This window comes from Protopterus annectens, chromosome 9.part0 (genome assembly GCF_019279795.1).
Source record: "Protopterus annectens isolate FY-2018-M chromosome 9.part0, PAN1.0, whole genome shotgun sequence".
Taxonomy (NCBI): Eukaryota; Metazoa; Chordata; order Ceratodontiformes; family Protopteridae; genus Protopterus; species Protopterus annectens.
In genome coordinates, this window is record NC_056743.1 from 54,212,366 (window position 1) to 54,233,111 (window position 20,746).

The 20,746-nt window shown below is 41.1% G+C and overlaps 1 protein-coding gene across 1 annotated transcript in view; it reads left to right on the plus strand.

Moving 5' to 3' along the window:
* The window catches only part of LOC122810494 (neuron navigator 2-like), a 2,968,645-nt gene that overhangs the window by 440,958 nt on the left and 2,506,941 nt on the right, over positions 1 to 20,746 (plus strand). The gene's annotated exons all lie outside the window — the stretch shown is intronic.

Sequence of the window (20,746 nt, forward strand, 5' to 3'; positions counted from 1 at the left end):
AAGGGTCAGCTTGCACTAAACACATTAGAAAGGGCCAGACTGCACTAAACACATTAGAAGGGTCAGCCTGCACTAAACACATTAGAAAGGGTCAGACTGCACTAAACACATTAGAAAGGGTCAGCCTGCACTAAACACATTAGTAAGGGTCAGACTGCACTAAACACATTAGAAAGGGTCAGCCTGCACTAAACACATTAGTAAGGGTCAGACTGCACTAAACGCATTAGAAAGGGTCAGCTTGCACTAAACACGTTAGAAAGGGTCAGCTTGCACTAAACACATTAGAAAGGGTCAGACTGCACTAAACACATTAGAAAGGGTCAGACTGCACTAAACACATTAGAAAGGGTCATCTGCAGGACGAAGGGCTACCTTATCCTCTTACGTCTGAAATGCACCAGCGCTTTACTTCTGCATTGCAGGTACACGGACATCACTACATACTAATGCCAAATATTTGTTTGTTTTGTTTACTGTCAGAGTGTAGCTGGGTAAGTGGCTCGGTTTTAGTGAGCTGGGAGAAAAGCTCCTAGACATAGTTGATGTACAATATAGTAATGCTTAGCTAAATGCTAAAGAAAAGGACGTTTATGAAAAGTAATGAAATTCATTAAAGTGGAATAAAGTGAAACAGTCATACAAAGATATAAAGTGTAACAAGTTCTACTAAGTGTCATTGGTGCATATTAATAATATCACTGGAACAGGAAATTGTTAGTATAAATGTAAAGACATCACCAAGTGGTAGAGTATCAGTATCTGGTAGCTAACGTGATATTATGTGCATTGATAATCATGTACGTATGTGAGCTTGTGAGAAAACAATTATATATACATTTCTCATTGGAGGAGTACAATAAATTCCCTTCAGTAAGATATAAAACTGCCAAATAAGAAGAAATGGTTTAATAAGCAAGAAGAGGAAGTCTTGAGTCTTTGGGTATTTGTATAAGTTGGACATGATATCAACATCAAGAATCGCCTTTGAGGCCCCAGTTCTTCTTCGTATTTTGTTACTTTACCTCCCAGGCTGGTCTTTTGTGGACTTTGTCTAAAATTTACAGTATATGAACTGTAACACAAGATATAAAATTCATGTGTTTACCATAGAACTTGCTGATACATGTCCGCACACTGTAACATACTTGCCCGCTTCCCCTTTCCTCCCAAATCATTGTCTTCTCATCACCCTAGAAGATAGTCCAGAAGTTAGTAGTATATTAATATTGGGAAGGTGCACATCTTGTATATAATGGTATATAATTATATAAATAGATGTACATATCGCCTTATTAGGGGTTAGTTATAAGACTAGGTAGGTCCTTTTCCTTAGCTGTTTCCAGCAGCCAAACTAGAAATGGAGAGTCAGATAACAGGTGCATTATGGGAGTGATGGGAGGGCCTTAAGTTTGTGGCGATTTAGAAAGATGACAAGATAACATTGCCTACAGAAACCATTCCAAGATTTACAGTGAACATTCGTGAATGAACAACAGCTGTCTTTATGCTATGTACATGACTTTCATTTATTTTTATTTATTTAATTTGTTTTCCATTTATTTGTGTTTATTTATAAAAAGATGAGTTAGGCCACTGGGGACCATTTTTACTCACAAGCTTTTTAAAACAAAACCCCGAAAGATCTAAAACACGAAGTATGTACATTGACACATAAAGATCGATGTACATACACAGCGAAACACGTAAAAAATGCCGACCGTGTTTCATCAGCAAAACGTGCCACACAGTACAAAATAAAAACAAAATACATTAACATGTTTATGCAGGGGGGCAAGCCTCCCTGCACCCCCCCACACCACCCTTCTTAAATACACTGCTCTACAATGGGAAAAAGGATATATTATAGCAATAACCCATGCCTGGGTGTGGGTAATGCTAAATTTACCCACGGTTGGCGTGGTTTGGTCCCGAGGGCGAAGCCCGAGGAACCAAACAAAGCCAACCGTGGGTAAATTTAGCATTACCCACACCCAGAAGTGGTTATTGCTATTATATGACATTATTTAAGAAAAGAAACTATTACTTTTCTTAAATAATGGCATAGTATAATGCCTGTTTACTGCCCTTCCGCAGATGTCTGGCATCCGCGGCAGTTCTGATGTACTGCGCCTGCGCAGTACATCAGAGTTGAGCAAAGCACGGAGAAAGCAAGATCTCCGTTGCTTTTATAGCTATGTTAAATGAGTTTAACATAGCGAGACAGTTTTAAAATAAGCAACGGACATCTCTGTTGCTTATTTTAAAACTGTCTCGCTATGTTAAACTCATTTAACATAGCGAAACACTAAAAAAAAGCAACGGAGATCTTGCTTTCTCCGTTGCTTTTTTTTAAAACACTGTCTCGCTATGTTAAATGGGTTTAACATAGCGAGACAGCTTTAAAATAAGCAACGGAGATCTCCGTTGCTTATTTTAAAGCTGTCTCGCTATGTTAAACCCATTTAACATAGTGAGACAGTGTTTTAAAAAAACGAGTTATACTAATGGAAAAAAGTCCGGGCGACCGGACCTTTTTCCATTAGTATAACTCGATTTACAACGGGCACGCTGGCCAATCAGCGTGCACGTTTTGGGGGGATCATGGTATAATTCCTTATCCCCACCACCGCGCTGCTGGCTAGGAAACATGTTCGGTGTTTCAATTTTTGCCGTTTAGTAACCTTTTAAAACAATACATAAATGTTCACATGAAAGTAAAAAATGCAGCATCGGCTAGTTTAAAAATAATAAAAAATGCATAGAGTGCTATTAAAAAGACGTAGATCATTTGTATGGACAACACGTCGAAAAGCGCATTAGACGAAATTGCGCCCAGGTAGTAGCATTTTGTCTTTTGTTGAAGACGCAGCCTGGGCTGAGCTGAGAAGTCAAGAAGAACATGAAATAGCCTGATGTCAACTGGAAGAGAATTTCAGACTGTTTCACATACCTCTCAAGTGTCCAGATTTTCACCTCTTATTTTGGGCTGTCCCTCATAAAATTTGTGGTTTTCTGGCAAGTTATTGAGAATTTATATAAGTAAATAATAACAGAAATGTGAGCTTCAGACTTCATATCCTTCAGAAAATGCATGCCAGTGCAAAAACTTTTAGTGTGCTAACCTTCTAAGTTTATAAGGGCAATATTTAAAAATTGTCCCTATTTTTTGGGCCTTTGCCTCCCCCCTTTTACTTCTGCCTTTGTCCAGATGTCTTGCAGTTACAAGTTGAGAGGTATAGTGTTTGACCGTGACTAGTAAGGGCTTCAACTGACTGAGTAATACAGTGATGCGGAACTGAAAGAGAGAGAACTGAAGAATCACCTGATCTCTGTACTCTGCAACATTGTTTCATTCATCCCAATCGCCTGCGTATGCTGCCATGATCAGCATTCATTAGTCTGTAAAAGCAGTGTACAAAGGAGAATGTCTACAGTGAGGGAAATCAGTAAGCACATGGCTCACTGGTTGTGAGGAAGTGATACTGTGTTTTGTGTGCCCTCTTCTAAATCTGCAGGTTTTTATTATTCAAACTGTTTTCTTGGTTATGAATAGTTGCAGTACTAATGTTCAGGATGTTATACTCAGGAATGGGTAGCAAGGCACCTTTCCCAGCGGAATACTACATTGCCTAGTTTGCTAGCACAAAATGAGACAGTTTCCCAGCCATCTTTTTGGTATATACTTCTCTGGTATGAAAGCTGATATCAGCTGAGGATGACTATGTTTGCTAATGACTGCAATGTGGGTGCAGTGGTCAGTTCTCATTCGATTCTTTAGCGTGCCCTGGACCAAATATTTTGTGTTTTAATCATGTAAGTACTCTTAATGCTAGGAAGTACAACATACCTTCATTTGGCAAATCTAGCATCCCTAATGCTTGCTATATGGATGAAGTGCCACTTAAACCTGACGCACTCATCAGAGATTTGGGTACCTTTGTTGATAACAGAGTCTCCTTTGAATACTGTGTCTTTTGTGTTTAGAAAATCCTTCTGCTTTGCGCAACTTATCCTTTGTGGAATCTCTGCAATGTCCAAAGAGGTTATAGTCATGCTTTATTCCTCTATCATTAGGGCCAATATTGAATATAACACCCTGTTTGGCATGTATTTTGCTAAGCATCTAAACTAGCTCAAGAGACTTCAATGTTTCCTCACCAAAAAGATCTCTGGTCTCAGTACCATTAGGTTCTCCGGTAAAGTAAAAGTCCTGCCCCACTAGTCAGTGTCATACAGAGTCTTGAGGGGGATCTATGATTAGTGTTTTGTTTCTATGAATAGCCCAGTACTGTATGAAGTCCTTCACCTGCATAGAGTCAGTAGTAAAGCAAACACATGCTGCTCATAAGTAGATGTATGTTGCTGTGTCAACAACTCCATATGCCACATGAGGTACCTAACGCAACATATTCTTTGCTTCTGAAATAGGCTGGCCTTACGTATTAAGAAAATATTTTAATTGTTTATCAAGAAAGTCCAACAGTGCATGGAATCCCTTTTCAGTGGAGTCAGGGGGTGCTCCAGAATAAAATAGTATATGAAACAGACATATAAACATAAATATAAATACATGAAAGAGAATCTTAAACCATTTACATAAATCAGTAGCACTTATTAATGGTAATTGTATATTTCAATCATATTTACTTACTGAGCAAAAAGAGAATATAGAAGAGGAATATAAATATGAAACTAGTTTCCAAAGAATGTTATGTTATCTTATGTTGTAAAATGAGGTTTAGAAAGTTTATTTACAGTGAGTGTAGTTAATTGTACTAGAGTTACACTTAGTGAGTAGTTGTTTTTTGGATAGAATTATCTCCAAAAATGTTTTATTTTGCACAGCTTATTTACACGGGAGACTCTTACGAGGCTTACCTATCACCAGCACAGGTGATGAGGTCAGAAAGGGAAAGTAAAGGGAGGTTGATGTTGGGATTATCCTGGTGATTTTCAAGAACATAGCCATGAGTCCTTTGGGTGGATTTTCAGTTGTGTTTTGAATGAGGAAACATTGTCATTTAAACAGAGATGGTTCCATGTTTTGGTGGTTTGGGTGCCATGTAGGACTTCACCTGCTGAATGATTAGCTTTGTGCATGTTTAATAAGGATTTGTATGCTGATCACAGACTTCTTATTGGTATGTATGGTGTAAGGATATTGTTTACACTAGGACATTTTCTTGTTGCTAGAAGAAAAATGATACAGTACACATATGTAGCTGCGTGTAGCTAAGTTGAAGTAGTTTCAGTCATTTGAGTTTTTGAGAAGCTATACAATGATGAAACCTATAGGGAAAGCTGAATGCAAATTTTACAATTTTACTGTAGCCTTGCTATAGTTTAGTAAGCATGTTGGAGTGCACATTAGCGAGTTTGGATTAGGCGTAATGTAGCATTAGACATAGGTAGGCAGAGGCTGTAGTATTTTTTTGTTGTCTTTGGTAACACATTTGTTTATGTTTTCTAGGGTTCTAGGTTCCAGATGTTTTTTTACTACTTTTTAAATGTCATCATTAGTGACCCGAAGTGGTTTGTTGTGAGTATCTTGTTGAATATGAGTGTTCTTTAGGGAAGTAATGGTTAGGTCATGGTTAGTATCACTGTTTGATTTGGGAAGTGGGCTAATTTGCTCTTTTTGGGATTTAGCAGGAGGTGGGAGTTACTAAGACAGGACTCAGTGAAAAGAAATGATTCTTGACTTAATGTCTGCAATGAGTTAAGATTTTCTCTTTCACAGATGTATGTTGAGACATTTACATACTGTACCAGCACGGCATGATCAGGGGCTGTCAGAGGGTCATTTATGAAATGGTTGAAAAGTAGAGGCCCAAAGATTGAACCCTGGGGTAATCCAACTGTAGCTGGAAGAAAGGAGGAGAATCAGAACTCTACTGGTCAAAGAGGCAGTCTGGTTTTAAATCATAATGGCATAATAATGCTCATTTAAATCAATGTGCCATATACTGCTCTGCTATAAAAGCTGATATCAGCAGACTGTCTCTTTCTTATTTAATACAATGTGGACCTTTCTTGATATGTAAAGTTGTTCTTTCTCTAAAAACCTTGCATATCAAGCAGAGTACTTCCCTGACAACCTTTAAAGCCAGTCTGGGTTACTAGATAGGTAATCACAAATTTTCACCTGAGATATGTGGGGAAAGTCTGTTTAATGGAGGATATCGCTAGTCTCTCACCAGTGCTAGGTGATGTGACTGAGATTCCCAATGGTTTCCTTGGCCATAAGCTTATTAAGAACATATGAACATCATAACACAGCAAGGACACCATCTTTTAGAAATGGCCCTGTGGACTCTCATCTCCTCTGATGGCAAGACTCATATTGAAAACCAGTCAACATGAGTCAAAATCATTCTGATACCACATTTTGCCCTGGACTAGTTTGGATTCCCTTGCTTATACCTCAGCCACTTGGAAAAGTCTCTCCATCTTTGCTTCTTTAGGATCCTACTATCCAACCTCTTAATCTCCATTTCCAATTTCTAACTTCATGGTTTCTCTAGTTCTGCTGATATCCCAGCATCCAGTCTCTCCAGTCAGTGTGGTCAAAATTATGACATCATCTCCAATGCATAATGCAAAGTAATATACAAAAGTGGAGACAACTCTTTTCCCATCTGGGCTTAATTTAAAGGTTCTGATCTTCATGTAGCACCTATTACCTCCAATCTCAGAATACCTTTTGCAGAGCTTTGACCCTGCCCTTAGGTACTCATCTGTTAGGGTACATTTGACTGTTGCTTCCTATAGTTCTGTCAGAGCTCATATTCCATTTATGTTGTCTCATTACATGTATGCAGATGCTCTTTGAGGTGCACCACCTGTGAAGGAATTCATGCCCCCTCACTCAAATGATTCTCTGTATTGTACTAAGAAATTAACTTTTCCTATTGTGCAACAGTATCTTTTGCAGATCTGAATTCTTTATCATGGAGAACTCTTTTTTGTAATCCATGGGTGGTAGGGTTTTGAGAGGTATGTGGGGGTAGCTTGAGCTGTCTTGGTGCACATTTGTAGAGTGATCATATAAACTGCTACAGTAAGCTTGCTTAGCAGTGTAGGTGGGGATGTTTTCCCTTGTCTACACTCTTGTGGATTCTTAGAGTCAACATATGTAGATTTGCCTACCTCCTGCAAGAAGATGTTTGTTTTTTGCTGTTAAACATGAGATGAGTCCAGTTTTCATGGTTTAAATTCCAATTAATGGTGTTGTGATTAGGTGTCCTGTGGTCATTTTCTGATTTGGTGTCCTATGGAGTCCTCAGATCATATTGATTCCAGCACAATAACTGGCCCATCCAAAGCTTGTTCATTTCTGAGCAGCAGAAGGCCAGTTACTCCCCTTGTTTCCTGACGTCTTTTAATTCCAGAACCACTGAATTCCTGTGAGCTTTTCTCAAAAATCCTCTATTTAACACACACCTCTTATGATTTGGCATCTCCAAAATGATGCAAGTTACAAAAAAATGTAAAATGCAAAAGCTTTTCGTTTGACAGTTGGGTGCACACTGGTATTTGCATCAGCCGTCTTTCTGGTAAATCTGATTTTATATAGCAGATATAAAAAGGTATTTAATTTGCCAGTAATTTCAATTATAGTCAGACAAAGGCTTATAGTTGTGTAAGTGGGTAAGGCTGACTTTTATATCCCCGAGAGGATTATTAATCTATGCAAGAGGTTTCCGACACACAGCTGATGTTCATCGTGTTAACCTGCTGCAGTCATCACACTTGGGTTATCCTGCCGTCAGGTGGTCCCGCAGTCGGCCCAAATTCCAAAGTCTTGGTCTGGCGTCAGTTGCTGTTGCTTCTTCCCTGACGTCAGTGCACCAGGGGTATATAAGAGGCATCCGACGCCATTTTCTTCAGTCTTTCTTGCCGCATGGTGCCCGAAGCAGAAGCAATTCGCAAGTGCCGGTCAGCCGACACCTGAGATTTTCAAATCGAATTTCAGTCCAAAGTCTTCAAAGCTAAGTACCCCATTGGGGAACCTTTTCTTGCCTCAGTCCGATGTCAGAAAAAGTTAACAATTGCATTTCTTGTGGGAAGCAAATACCTCATAAGGACTTTCATTCTTATTGTATACTTTGCCTAGGCCCAGACCACGACGTCACTGGTTGTCAGTTTTGTGCTAGGTTCAATAAGCGAACTATAAAGCGACGCTTTGATTTCGCACAACACTACTTTGGTAGGAAATTTAATTACACTATGCCGTCGGAGCAACTGACTACCGGCGTGCATAAAAAACGCAAAGATAAAGACAGCCAGCCTAGATCCAAGCCAGACTCCAAGGCCTAGGCTGGGCTGGTCGCCGGCTCTCTGGTTTTCAGTGAGGTGCCTATGCAGCCCCTGACGACCGCAGAATTGGACCCCAGACCACTTCATATTCTCAAGCAGAGAGTTCTAGGCCGACGCAGCCTTTTTCTTTAGGCCCTACCAACAACATTGCAGAAGGAGAAGCCGGTGCTGCGGAAACACCTTCGGTTACAGAAGGTGTCTTCAGACCGACTACTCTCACCATAAAATCTTATGCTAAGCTTAAGACTCCTGTAAAACCAAAAAGGACTGCACATCAGTCTCCAGTTCAAGGCCCCATGCCTAAGAAACAAATGCTTAAAATGGCGGAAGATTTGATTTCTTTAATCAGGGTTTCCCAACCCCCCCAGACAAAAGGCCTAGACAAGAGGAGGATTATGCCTCCTCTGATCAAGTGTCTATTTCCTCAGGCTCCTCTGAGGAACAGGATTACTCCTTTCCCCCTTATGAAGACTCTGATGCTGAAGATTCCATTCCCTCAGCTTCTCCCCCTGAAGACTATTCCTTTGGGGAAACCTTACATACCATGAGGGAACATTTCCACTGGGAAGGTCAGGACTACTCCGACTCAAAGAAAAGGCTACGAGAGTTCCTTTTACTCCCCCAGCACAGACCACTTGCTATCCCTCCAGTTTTAGACATTGTGGATGATTTTTACTTAGAATCTAGTCTAAATCCAGATTCTCTACCTCCTGCTCCAGCCAAACCAGATAGATATTATAGAGTGCCTGACTCACACAAATTCCTTTACAAAAGCCCTGTTGCTGACCTAGAGACTATCTCCCAGGGTCCCAAAGGGGCTAAGGCTTCTATGGCTAAAAATCCTGTACCCTCTGAAAGGGACTCCAGAGCACTAGATAGGTGGGGGAAGAAGGTTTACACCTCAGCTACTCTAGCTATGAGAGCACTAAATTGTCAATTTCACATGCTGAAATACCAGCAATTCCTAATGTCTCAAATAAAACAAAAGATGAGTGCGCACCCTCAACAGTCTGAATTCAAAGAAATGCAGGATCTGTTGCATGCAGCTGAACAGGTGGGCAAACATACTTTACAATGTGGATTTGATTCCTTGGAAGCTTCCTGTAGAGAAGTTGTTACTGGGTCTGTTATACGTACGCATGCTTGGTTAAAGGAACAAACTCTGCCTGATCATGTTAAAGCAAAGTTACTAGATGCACCCTTACAACAGGATGTCTTATTTGGGATTAAAGCAGAAGAGGTTTTAAAGAAAATGGAGGATAAGGCAAAATCTATGCAGACGGTCAAAGATTTCTTACAGGTACAACCCCCACGCTTCAGCAGAAATTGGCCAGCAACAAATTGGTCTTTTCCAGCTTCTGACAGACCACAGAGGGGTAAATACAGATGCCCAAGGGGCAGAGGACAAGCACAAATCCCTTACAAACCTCACCAATGGGGCACTGCAACACAGAAGGGAGGAGAAGACAGGTCCCAAACTACTAGAAGACAAACACAATGACTTAAACCTCAAACTGCCAAGCAAAAAACTCTTGGCAGCTCCCCTGGGAGGAAAATTAGCATTTTTTATAGACAACTGGCGCATCGTCACAAAGGACAAATGGGTCCTAGACATTATCTCACAAGGATACAGATTCCATTTCCACACCTTGCCAAGGATAAAAGGAATGCCAAACTTGCCACAAAATCAATGGGCAGAGGCACAAAAGCAAATTGCAGCTCTCATGGACATGAGAGCCATTCAACTGGTACCTACACAGGAGCAAGGCCAAGGATTTTACTCAAGGCTCTTACTAGTCCCCAGAAAGGACAATGCTTGGAGACCCATTCTGGACCTTTCAATTCTAAACACCTTCTTGCAAGTACCCAAATTCAAGATGCTAACACTACAGCAGCTTCTTCCCATGTTGGGCAAGAAAGCTTGGCTAGTAACGTTGGACCTCAAGCAGGCATACCTGCATGTCCCTATCAGACAAAATTGCAGAAGATACCTCCATTTCATTGCAGGTTCAACCCATTACCAATTCTCTGCACTGCCCTTTGGCTTATCTACTGCACCCAGGGTCTTCACAAAATGCCTGGCACCAGTAATTGCATACTGCAGACAAAGAGGAATTCAAATATACCCATACCTGGACGACTGCCTCATCCAAGCAGAAAGCAAGGACATTCTCTTACGACATCTGACTTTTGTAAAACACCTACTAAGTTGCCTAGGGTACACAGTAAACGAAAAGAAATCAAAACTAGTGCCCTCACAAAATATGACATTCCTGGGTGCCAGCTTGAATACAATGGCCCAGAAGGCTTATCTGACGCCAGACAAACAACTACAACTGACTCAGTATTTCAAAACAATGGCAACAAAGACCCAACTACCTGCAAGAAAAATTCTGCAGGCCTTGGGATTCATGGCATCTTGCATACTACTAATACCATTTACAAAACTGCATATGAGGAAATTACAATGGTACCTGAAAAGCGTATGGTCTCAACACAGCCACAGTTTGGAAACAATGATACCTCTCATTCCTTGCCTTCAACAGGAGTTTCTATGGTGGTCACAGACATGTCATCTGAACAAGGGTCAGCCTTTCACCTTACCCCCAGCCAGGCAAACTATGAAAACAGATGCATCGGACTATGCCTGGGGGGCACACATGGCAGGATGGTGCGTTCAAGGCATATGGACTGCAGATCAAAGGAATCTGCACATCAATCAAAAAGAAATGCCAGCTGTACAGAATGCTCTGACAGCTTTCAAGGAACTCTTACATCCAGGACAGCTTATAATAAGGACAGACAACACCACAGTAATGTGGTACATAAACAAACAAGGGGGTACACACACTCCTACCCTCTATGCAGGCAAGCAATGACCTTGTGGAACACAGCACTGGCTTAACAAGTTCAATTACAAGCTCAATTTCTGCCAGGAAAAAAGAACACATTGGCAGATGACCTAAGCAGAAACATCATGGATCCCTACGAGTGTAAACTGGATCCACAAGTATTTGCAATGATAGCTCAAAAATGGGGGCGCCCAGACATAGACCTGTTTGCCAACCCCAAAAACCATCAGCTTTCAAAATTTTGCACAAGGACATTTCACCATCAAGCTTGGAAAGTGGACGCACTCTCATTCAGTTGGAAAATGCTGACAGTATATGCCTTTCCTCCATTGCTCCTTCTCACAAAGGTGCTGCTGAAAGTCAGGATGGAGAGACCTCAAATGATACTCATTGCCCCGGACTGGCCACGCCAGCACTGGCACCCACTACTAAGGAACATGGCCCAGGGCCCACCGTGGATTTTACCACAAATTCCTCATCTACTCACACAGCAAGGCAGTCAGATTCTACACAGTCAGCTCAAAACCTTAAATTTGGCTGCATGGCACATCACCTAAGCAACCAGCCAGCCCCTTTTCACAAGCTGTTATGGATGTCATTCTGGAGGCCAGGAGGCCCAGCACCAGGAAAGCCTACTCAGACAAATGGAAAAGATTTTGCGCCTGGAACCAGGCTAAAGGCCAAAGTACCCTTCAGCCAGACATGCCTCAGATTCTACAATATTTAACTGAGATGTATGTTACACAAAGGGCTTTCTTTTTCATCTATTAAAATCCACGCCTCAGCTATTTCAGCTCACTACAACACGGATCCTCCCTTATTTTCACATTCACTTCTAAGGCAGTATCTCAGAGGGGAAAAAAACATTAGGCCTCCCAGGAGAGCGCCAACACCAACTTGGGACGTAAATTTTGTTCTGGAAAAACTTACGCTAGCACCTTTTGAGCCAGCTTTCTCAGCTGATTTAAAGTTTATATCATGGAAGACTGCCCTGCTACTAGCAATAACCTCAGCTAGAAGAGTCTCAGAGCTACAGGCACTAATGGCAGTAGAGCCTTTCCTCATTTTTCATCAAGACAGAGTTTCTCTACGAACTAACCCCTCCTTTATGCCAAAGGTGCTATCCAGGGTGGCTCTAAATCAAACCATCCACTTACCCACCTTCTTTCCAAATCCACAGAACAAAGGAGAAAGACTCCTGCATTCCTTGGACATACACAGGCAACTACGTTACTACTTGGACAAAACTAAGGCTTTCAGAAAATCTGACCAACTTTTTGTATCCTATGCTACAGCATCACAAGGAAAGGCTATCTCAAAACAGACCATTTCTAAATGGATAGGACATTGCATATGTTTTTGCTACACCCATCATGGAAAACCAGTTCTTGCTAGCATAAGGCCCCACTCCACCAGGGCAGCAGCGACATCTACAGCCTTCTTCAGGGGGGTGCCAACCAAGGATATTCTGGAAGCTGCAACTTGGACTTCAGTACACACCTTCACCAAACACTATCACTTACCACTTTACTCTAAGACTAGAGCTGGCTTCACCACTGCAGTTTTGCAGGGCCTTCTAGCCCCCTCTAACCCTGTTTGACTCCACCTCCCATCCTTAGCTTTGGTATTCTACCCAAGTGTGATGACTGCAGCAGGGTAACACGATGAACATAGTACAGTTTTGTACCTACCATAAATGTAGATGTTCGAGTGTATACCCTGCTGCAGTCCAGGTTTCCCTCCCTCCATCCCCTCTGACCTAACTAAAACCTTTCAATACCTTAAAATCTGATACAACCTTTGTGGTGTATTTGCTTATAGCTGGAGGGATGTGTTGTTTGTGTTAAGCTTTTATTATTGGTACTACCTATTGACCATCTTTTGGGGGGGCACCTGACATCTGGGGCAAGAACAACTGAAGAAAATGGCGTCGGATGCCTCTTATATACCCCTGGTGCACTGACATCAGGGAAGAAGCGACAGCAACCGACGCCGGACCAAGACTTTGGAATTTGGGCCGACTGCAGGACTGCCTGATGGTAGGATAACCCAAGTGTGATGACTGCAGCAGGGTATACACTCAAACATCTACATTTACGGTAGGTACAAAACTGTACTTTTTATAATATTCAACAATAAGTGCAGATTATGCATATGACCTTTTCCATAATGTTTCAAAGCAGTAATTTGTATCTGCAGAACCATGGATGTACAAGTGGCAAAATTGTGTACCTCAATGTTGTGGATAAGATGTCCGCACATGGTCACTTTTAGGTCATACAGTTTTACTGCATTAATGCAGCTCTGAAAATATTGCTAGTATTTGTCACTGCTTTACCAAATAAGTATTTAATATGTGGCTGCCTTCACATTGCCCACAATGTTTTAATGTCATTTCTACTTGTCACTGCTTTACCAAACAAGTATTTAATATGTGGCTGCCTTCACATTACCCACAATGTAACAAGTATTTAATATGGGGCTGCCTTCACATTACCCACAATGTAACAAGTATTTAATATGTGGCTGCCTTCACATTACCCACAGTGTAACAAGTATTTAATATGTGGCTGTCTTCACATTACACACAATGCAACAAGTATTTAATATGTGGCTGCCTTCACGTTACCCACACTGTAACAAGTATTTAATATGTGGCTGCCTTACATTACCCACAATGTAACAAGTATTTAATATGTGGCTGTCGTCACATTACACACAATGCAAAAGGTATTTAATATGTGGCTGCCTTCACGTTACCCACACTGTAACAAGTAATTAATATGTGGCTGCCTTACATTACCCACAATGTAACAAGTATTTAATATGTGGCTGTCTTCACATTACACACAATGTAACAAGTATTTAATATGTGGCTGCCTTCAGGTTACCCACACTGTAAGAAGTAATTAATATGTGGCTGCCTTACATTACCCACAATGTAACAAGTATTTAATATGTGGCTGCCTTCACGTTACCCACACTGTAACAAGTAATTAATATGTGGCTGCCTTACATTACCCACACTGTAACAAGTAATTAATATGTGGCTGCCTTACATTACCCACAATGTAACAAGTATTTAATATGTGGTTGCCTTCACATTACCCACAATGTAAAAAGTATTTAATATGTGGCTGTCTTCACATTACACACAATGCAACAAGTATTTAATATGTGGCTGCCTTCACGTTACCCACACTGTAACAAGTATTTAATATGTGGCTGCCTTACATTACCCACAATGTAACAAGTATTTAATATGTGGCTGCCTTCACGTTACCCACAATGCTTTAATGTCGTTTCTGCTATCATCCACTGCTTGTGTGTGCTAGTTCAACATGACATTATCCCACTCTGTGGTGATGCAAGCATGGAAAATGTATTATTTTTCAAAGCTTTGTTTGCAAACACTCCTTAATAACTCCTGGCCATCCCATTTAGCAAATTGTCAGTTTATAGATGCTGCTTTGCTCCACAATGTACAACTTACCATACATGAAATATTAGACTTTATGTTAGCATATTGCAATATTAATACAATATACTTCAAATAGTTGTGTGTGTAGTTGTGTTTCACAAAATGTGTACTGTGTCACTGTGTCATCTTTCTTCTAGCACCCATATGTGTACGCAGTCACGACACAACGGTTTCACACACCATTTTTACTTTTGTCTAACACTGCTTCACAACTCAAGCCCTGTAGCCGTGGAGTCCTACCTACCATATCACTTTGTAAATGCCACTTTGCTTTTTCATCCATGGCCTACTGTTCGAGAGATATTACTCCCGGTATTAGAATAATGCCAGTATTAACACAGTGTGTATCAAACAAATATCTTACTCTGTTTCTCTTACCCGTGTGTGTTTCGCATCAGCTTCTTCGAACACTCGGTACTTGTACAGGCCTCCCCTGACATAGTAGTGTCACACTGCAGGTTTGATTTATTGATGTAGGTATGTAGACATTTTGCAACCAATCCTGAATAACATGAGCCTTGTTTGTCCTACTGTGATGATTTTTTCTGTGGATGGCTACCACACAAGACACACAAACTAATAAACTGTGTGTAGATTCTAAAATTTATTCTCAGACACAGCAGGTTATAGATATATTTACAAAATCTTATGCAAAACTGTTTGGGTCCACAAAGAGGGTGATAAGTTGTCCTAGTGACATCCAGGTAACCCCAGATACTGGAATCAAATTAGATTATATTGAAAAAGAACTGTGAAAACTGGATCCAAACAAAGCGCAGGGAGGAGACTGACAATAATAATGACCTGAGAGCCCTTTGGCAAGGACTGACAGTACCATTATATATATTATTTACTAGGGTGTATAAATATGGGGAGATTATCCAAGATTGGAAATGTGCACTGATTAAACCTATTTTTAAGGGAAAGAGGAGTAGGACAAACCCAGAGTCATATAGACCATTACGTCCACTTTCATGTTGTGGAGAAATAATGGAGATTTATGGATAATAGTTTGGGACTTGAAACCATATATCAGCATGCATATGTTGAAAACAGATCTATTACCACCTGTTATAACAATATAATAACAGCTAAGAATGAAAATTGTGCTGTGATATAATTTATATAGATTTAACTTCAGCATTTGACATGGTCATACACAAAATACTGACCAATAAATTAGAACAACTAGGTATTCATGTCCTCCATCCATTGATAATATGGATTACTGCATGGCTTACAAATAGGACCTGGCAAGTATCATACAGCAACTGGATTTATGAAATTCTTGGTTACAGTCAGGGTGGTCACAGGTAGGAGAAGATAGGCATGTCCATTCTAGGGGTGGAAGGAGATGTATGGACTTAGGACACACTATCACTGTTCAGTTTCCCTGATGAAAATTGGGAAAGCAGCTGTGACGGGCTGCCCAGGGTAGGTAGAGCATCCTGCTAACTTCAGTCCCTTGTGGAAGTGAGTGCTGGTCCAGTACCTATCACCAGTCTACATCCCACCCTCAGGGTGTTTGTGGGTGCAGTGTAGTATAGCTCAGGGTCCTCAATCTCCTCACTAGCCTCAGGCATGGGTCAGCCTGCAGGAGGTTAATGTGCTTTAATAGATCCGGTGGATGCGGGTGCAACTGATTGTCAGTTGTGAGGAACCAAAAAATGAACCAAAATGGTTGTATTACTGTCATCAGCCGCACTGCATACTTACTTATACGAGTACTGTGATGCCATTTCCCACTCCAGCTGCAAAGACACCCTTCCTGAGACATTTGAGTTATCAGCTAAGACATTAATTCTGGTCACTTCTCTTCCAGCGATACATGAAATGAATGATTTGAAGAGTACAGGATCGAGGATCAAACCTTATGGTACTCCATTTGTCTCTTTCCTTATTCCTGACATGGTCTGCTTCACTACATGCCTCTATGTAGCCATTCAACAGTCCATTTCCTACCCCCTAATCATCCAGTTTTCCTCTCAGCCACATGTGCAGGACTTTGTTAAGGGTCTTGCTGAAATCCAAGGAAACCATCTTCAGTTTCTCCCCATAAAGTACTCCTCTGATACAGTGACAAAACTGGTTCATATTCAAATGGAAGCTTCGGCAGGCCATGAACCAGTGTTGTTTTTTTTCCTTGAGTTTGTTGCTGTCTAGAAAGGCAGCTGTTTTCTCCACAGTATTCTTGTCATGATTTCGCATACACTGCTGTATGTCTAAAAAAATGTACTCTCCTGGATTTGTACTGGTACTGCCCAGTTAGTGCCTTCCTGTCCCAGGCACTTGTGCACTGGCCAGTGAACTGTTGACAGTCTCCACTGGCGATCCACCAGCAGACTGACCAAACTGCTGAAGACTCCATTAGCCAATTACAGCCTGGTCCATCTTTATCTCCCTTCCACTCTGTTCTGCCACTAACTCTAACTCTTTTAACTGTGGTCTGCCTCTTTCCTAGCACTGCACTCTTATTCCATTTCCTGTGTGAAGACTAAGGCAAAGTGTTTATTCAGTACTTGTGCATTATGCCTGTCTCATGTGATCGTTCTTCCGCCCTTGTTCAATGTGTCTAGATTTGCCCCTTGCGTCCTCCTTCCTGCTCTGTACCTAGAAAAGTTTTTCTTCACCTGCTTGACCTCCTCTCCTAACTTCTTCCACTCATGATGTCACTTCCTTGGCTACCCTTTTACTTTCCTGTGTGTAATGTTTCCTCCACCTCCCCACCCACTCTCTTCCACCTTTTACAGTAAGTGGTGGCCTCGCATTCTTCTGTAGCCATGTGTGCCTTTTCATTTTATTTCTTTCTTCTTCTTCATTTACTTTTGCATATTTGTGTGAAATGCATCCCTGTCTCATTCCCATAGCAACTTTTTTGCTTTCATTTGCCTCCACATCTTTTAAATCCCTCATCATCACCTTCCTCTTTTTATTCTTAGACAATCCTCATTTAGCTGTCAGTGGCATGATCACTGGATGGCTAATGGCACCTTCATCTGGATATTTCTGACCTCCTTCTCCTTGATTAGGACTATGTCTGGAGTGCTCTTCTTTATGGCACAGTCTTAGACCACCTGTGTGAACCAGTCATGGACCACTGCCTCAGTAATCTTTCATTCCCTTTCTGTCCTGGAGCTTGGAATCTTCTGGTCTGCTCTTCTCAGATAAATATTGTTAATATTCACCATGAATTTAACACCCGTCTTCCTAATATGCTCCTTTATTCTCTCCTCCAGTCTTCATCCTCCTCCCTTTTCATACTTGGGGCCCCACCAACACTTACTCCCTTTGATTACTTTAACTTCTGGGGTGCTTATCATAGGTCTTGACCTTGCTAATCCCCTTTGCTCCTGATATGCTGTTGTTCCTCCTTTTCTATGACCTCACATTTGATTCATAGGTTCATAGATTAGTACTATGCTAACTACCCTTGTGGGCCATTTTGAGCCTAGCCAATTACCCTATGTGAGAATCAAACCCTGCACCTTGTGTTTATAAGGTAAACACCTTAACCATTATGCCAACCTCCTAACCTTGATGTCATCGTTTTATTCAACCGCAGTTGATACTTCTGTGTCATTTCTAAACAATTTATACCCAGGAACCTTTTGGCACTGTTCCATGTTTTCTGTTTGCTAATGTTGTTCACCCTTCCTGTTGCATCTTGCTTTGATGTCCTTGTTTAGTAATTTTTTAATGCATAGGGAGACAGACTTTTTGGATATTCTTAGCTAAAAACTTGTTGACACAATTTAGTAAAAACATTATTAGTATTAATCACATTCCTGAAACAAAATGCAGTTCAGGGTTTCTAATGGAAGACTTAGTAATACATTTATAACATAAAATACATATTAGTAAAGCCTGGATCTGTGGTGTTGATGGTAAAACCTTGTGACCCAGACAACCCAGATTTGTGTAGCAGCTCTGGGACCTGAAGAACCTGGTAGGGAAAACCATTTGGGGGGGGGGGGGCAATTTTGACTGGATGATTACCACCATGCAAGCAGGGTATACAGAGCACCATAATTAACAGTACCAGAGACATGGGCTTGGTGATTCGAAGCCACTGATAATTTCTTTAATTAGTTTGTCAACAGATACATATGCATGCATGGGGAAGGGATAGGACACCCTGCAGTAATGTGGGTGCACACACTTGGCAGTCAGAAACAGGGTAAGGGGCAGTTGAAATACCCTCACTGCTGTGATGCTGGAGAGGGCAGAAGCCTCTTCCATGGCTGTCTGGATGATGGCTTCTGGGGTCGGATCTTGCCTTCACGTAAGGGATACCCAGTACAGGAGAAAGAATGGGGTCAAGATTGGCAGGGGGAGGTCCAAGCGTCATCAGGAACAGAGGGAAACACATAGGAAAATTATATTTATTTTTTAAAAATGAGTTAAAACTGCTGAGCAATACAATGGTGGGGTAACAAAAATTCCAATGCTCCAGGATCCAGAAAGTACAGTTAATGAAAGACGATCCAAGTATATATTCGACAAGTGTATTTATTTGTAGAGTGAGGTTAGCGCTTTCGCAGTAGCTTCATCAGACCTAGAATAAAACCAGTGCTCTAAATCAACTGTTTAAATACATTCAAAGGCGCCAAAAGGAGTCAAACTAGTTAAAGCTACAGTACATATGTGAAAAGCATCAACCCACACATTGTAGCTTAAAAACAGCAGAAATCATTAAAAATACATAGAATACAAAACTAAAATTAACACATTTAAAACTTTAATGAAAATGCAAGTGTGTTAAAAATATTAAAAAGTTAAAAGACTCAGAAACAGTGAATACTGAGGGGTTTCTAATGAAAACTGTCAAATATAGACTGTTATGGTAGTCTATTCATTTCTTGTTTTGCAATCTCCTGGATTTCAATAGGGGTCGAAGTGGGACCTTCCCATTGAGGCCAGGTGGCATGTCTGCCCTAAACTTAATAATCCAGTGTATCTCCCTGGATTCGGTATAATTCTTAATATCTCCCCTCCTACAAGACCTCATGATCTGCTCTAAGATCCTGAACTTAAACTGATGCATGATCCCCTCTTCCTTTGTATGTCTTGCCAAAGCATTCTGCATATTTCCCTTTCTTGTGTGATATACGTGTTCCCTGATCCTGTCTCTCAGGACACGGTTGGTCTTGCCCACGTAATAGGCAGAACATGACGTGCAAGTTGCAAGGTAAACGACATCTGTCGACATGCAATTGCCTCTGGCTCGAATATGGTACACACCCTGTCCATATGGATACTCAAACAAGGGATCACTCAAAATGTGGGAGCAAAAATTGCATCTATTACAAGTGGTCATATAGGGTCCCTCATATGTCATAGGTTCCTGTATTCTACTTGGATAGCAAAATAGCTGTTTAAGGTTCTTCTTATTACGGTATACAAACTTTGGTTTGTCACCTGCTAATCCATTGATAATGGGGTCCACAGAAAAAATATGCCAATGTTTAGATATTATGTCCTTCACTGATCCAACATCTCTGGTATAGCAGATGGGAAAGGTGACATAATCCTTCTCATGGGTACAATCTGTATCCCTATTGGCCCTATTGCCATCTGTATATGAATCTATCGCTCCCTCTGAAAAAAAGGGGGTGGCTCTGGATGTCCTGAGACTGTGTATCCCATCCATGCCTCTGGTGATATCTGAATTGCTGTAACCTCTTTCAGCCAATCTCGTACCCAGATCTTCTAACTCCCTTTCCAGGTGGATATCCTCCGGTGTATATCTAGAAATCCGCATAGACTGTCCTTTCACTATGTTGTGATATACGTAACCAGGGTGCATACTGGAGCGATGGAGGAGTGTGTTCCTATGGCAAGACTTGCGGTAGACCCCTGTGTTAATGATCCCATTCGGTAACTTGTCTACATGGACATCCAAAAAAGGGATTGTGGATTCGGAATACTCCATGGTGAAGCGTAAGAATGTATTGGAGGTGTTGATCCATTCATGGAATTGCTTCAGCTGTTGCAATGTACCTCTCCATGACCAGATTTGCGTAGCTGTTTGCACAAGATGTTCCCATGGCAACGCCATCTCGTTGTAAAAATATATGGTCCTGGAAGCAGA